A 3,963-nucleotide genomic window follows, 5' to 3' on the forward strand; every position below is an offset into this window, starting at 1 on the left:
AAGTTTGAGATTATTTATCTTACCAGTCATACGGGTACCATTACTAGAAGACGATGTGCCTTTGACATTGTTAACATAGGCGTCCCATTGCTCTTTCGGGACGCTCACATACTGCTCTTTGTGCTCCGTTGCCTCATCACTGCCGGCCGCATTATTCACGCTACCTCGACCATAGCCTCCACCGCGTCCTCGACCTCTGCCACGACCGTTCATCAGAATCGCCACTATAAGTGGACGTGCCTCGTGGAGTCCAATCTTTGGGATACCCAATAATATCAAAGCACTTGGCCCGCACATGACCCCATCTGTTACACTTATCGCACCTTGGCCGTGTATAACCATCAGACCGAGATGATCCTTCACCACGAGAGATAGAATATCCTTCACCACGAGAGATAGAACTTGCATTATTGGCACTCGAGGCATTAAAACCCACGGGATCAGACCTAGTATCGCCACGAACTCCAGAGCTGCCAATGACTTCATCTCCTCGCACCCCCTCCTCTTGCACGATAGTAGCATATGCCCTATTTAGAGAGGGTAGAGGTTCCTGCAACAGGAGATTCGAACGAACCGTTGCGTACTGGGAAGCTAGTCCGAGCAGAAATTCGTGCACTTTGCATTCGTCACGTTTCTTATCCAATTTCTCGTTGATACGACACTTGCAGCCACGACACTCACATACGGGATTACGATCGTATTTATCGAGTTCATCCCACAAACGTTTGAGACGGCCATAATACTCAGACACGGCTTCCTTCTCACCTTGTTTACATGCTGAGATCGAACCCTTGACACGGTGGAGTTTCGGTCCATTGCCCACACTAAACCTTTGCTCAATATCATCCCACAAGACCTTCGCTTCATCGACATAAGTGATTGTTGAACCCAAGTCTGGTTCAATGACATTAAAAATCCAATTGACAATCATTGCATTCACCATATACCAATCATCAATATCCTCAGACTTATCATCAGGTTTCGCGATTGAGCCATCGAGAAAACCCGTCTTCTTCCTAGCACGTAGGGCACCACGAAACTTGACGGACCATTCGTCATAATTGTCACCAGTGAGCACGACTTGAATGACTTTATCTCCTAGTTTATCGCTAGTTGACAGGAAATACGGACTGATGGACTTAGTTTTCTTGGTTTCTCCATCTTTCGACATGACTGTAGACGCAAGACACCAATTGAGAGAGAAAAAAAACGGCTCTGATACCAAGTTAAAGTAATACCAGGCAAACAAGACGTAGGAAATTGTGGGAATATTTCTGTGTATTCGATTACGATGATAATACAATGTATATATACTAATACAATCGACACAACCCTAACACAGTTTAGGAAACTAGATATTTACTTATGACACAATTACCATATCACACGACTACCACATATTACCATATTATACACAAGAATAATATATTTCCGTAACAAGATTTAAAAATGAATACAAAAAAAAACCCAGAAAATATCATGAAAAAATTAAATATAGCTTACAAAACGAGTTTATTATTAATGTAGGCGGTAGATATACAAATTTAATGACTTAACAGTCAACATTCTCAAATTTGGTAAGGAAAATGCTTCAAATTAATACACTGAAACTTGGGAGAGATGGTCTTTCAATAAGTTATTGAGAGAGCAATCTTCCGTTCCCTTTTATTTGTATTTCGTGACCCTTTTGTTATTGATCGTGACATAGTAATTTTGTACCTATTTACATAATAAATGTACCCATTTTATCTTTAATCATGATTTATACCTATTTTAGTACCACTTTTTCTTAAAATTATAAAATAGTTTCTCAATAAGCTTATTGAGAGACCGTCTTTAAGGAGACTTACTCGTGAATGTTGAGAAAGCTTAAAGTGAATATTTATATGGAGGAGGTATAAGGTTTGCTTACCGAGAGAATTGTTGGTCTATAGGCGTAATTTTTATGGGCTTTTGTTAAGTGTAATTAACCCATGTCTAGGATGTGTGATGTGTGATGTGTGATGTGTGATGTGTGATGTGCGATGTGTGATCTGTTATTAAAAGTGCAACTTATATTTTAATTTGATTAGATATTAAATGGATCGGACGTGTGATCTGTTATTAAAAGTGCAACTTATATTTTAATTTGATTAGATATTAAATGGATCGGACGGATTGGATTAGGATATGGGTTACTCGGGTCATATCAGTTACGGGTTGGGTATAAAAGTTAAAAAACATTATTTATATTGAAATTATAAAAACAAAGTTTTTTTTATTAATTATTTTATTACTAAGTATTATAAAAGTTATATAAAATTGATTTTTAAATTGTTTTTATAATATTAAGTATAAAAAATAATATATTTATATTTTAATAAAACTCTTAATATATCATTAACCCAATTCGTTCAAGGCGGGTTCGGACCCTAAAATATCGTGTCATTTCGGGTTCAGATCGAAGGTCGAGGTTTTCAAGTCATCAACATAGAAAATGGGTCAAATCGGATCAGGTTAGAAATTAATAGGCCTAATTTTAATGCAAAGTGTTATTAATGTAAAAAAGAAAACATAGTGTTACTAAATACTCCCCCCTAAGAGTCTGATGAACACCAAAGGTAACACGGGGAAAAATGGAGTATTTAAGAAAATGTGAAAAAAGTAAGGGTAAAGAGGAAAAAAATAGGTGTGCTATGTAATTGTGGGTTTAAGTGTGGGATGATATGTGAGGTATGTAATGACATTTTGTGTAAATATGAAATAGGTATAAAGAAATTTGGTAATGTTGTGGGCCAAATAAGATATGTTACCTTTGGCGTGGATCGTCTGTTTTAGGTAAGTGTTACCTTTGATGTGGATCAGAGGGAGTACAAAGTAAAATGTCTGTAGTGTATAAACCTTATCGATCTTTAAAATTATATCATGTGTCCTTTTAAAAAGTATGTCTATGTGGGGAGAGATCGGTCGGAAGTTGTACGTTGTATGCTTATAAGCGTTTTGCCAATTGGTTAGAGACTTACAGGTATATTTCTGAAGCATGTCGAATGAACGGGTTACGAGTTTTGTCAGTTTGGGTTTGGGTACAGTACGGGTCCGGTCAATTTTGGGCTTGCAAAAATATGGGTTTCGGGTTAGAAACGGGTGAGTTTTACGGTTTTTTACAAATGTTTGTTTTATTTAATTTAATTATGAACATATAATTATTCTTAAATTTTATATATATCTTATTTAATACGGAGTATATGATATTAGTAAGAGTAAACATTTTTTTTACTTAATGTATACAATATTACAATACTATGCGAAATATTAGATCGATCAATTGTTACACGTACGAGGCCAGTAGTGAGTTTGACTACATTTATACGACAATCATTTGAATGATTAACCATGGGATAAAACTATGCTTTAAAACAAATATGAGCATATTTATTTTATTTCAAAATTTTTAAAGTTCAAATTATTTTTATCATTTTATATTATTTTTGCTTGCTTTAAATAATTTTTTTTTAATAAATTTACCTATTTCGGGTCGGGTTACGGGTTTCACCGATCTCGACCCTAAATGTGCGGCTTTTTATCGGTTCAAATCGTCTTCGGGTTGAAAAGAGCGTTTTAAGGGTCTCTCTTATTTGTACTTTTATATAATACTAGTTGGTTGCACCGTGCGCGTTGCGCACGGTCCCCAAGATATTTCAGTTATTTACGTTTCATGTACATGTTAGCGTATCCTGATTTGTTTTGGCTTTGTATACTTTTTGTTGCGATTTCAGCAAATCTTTTTTTTTGGCATTATATTGTTGTGATTGTTGAATCGATTGCAAATAAGATGACAAGCATACGTAAAGATCTAGTATCTATCTTTGTTGGGGGTATTAATGTTGTACTATAACCGCCTTTTTGCTTAGATGGTTAATTTGCTCGATGCTTGCAATTTGATTTATAGTTTATATCCTGTTTTTGGGCGGCTATATTCATTAG

The sequence above is a fragment of the Silene latifolia genome, chromosome 2 (genome assembly GCF_048544455.1).
Source record: "Silene latifolia isolate original U9 population chromosome 2, ASM4854445v1, whole genome shotgun sequence".
Classification (NCBI taxonomy): Eukaryota; Viridiplantae; Streptophyta; class Magnoliopsida; order Caryophyllales; family Caryophyllaceae; genus Silene; species Silene latifolia.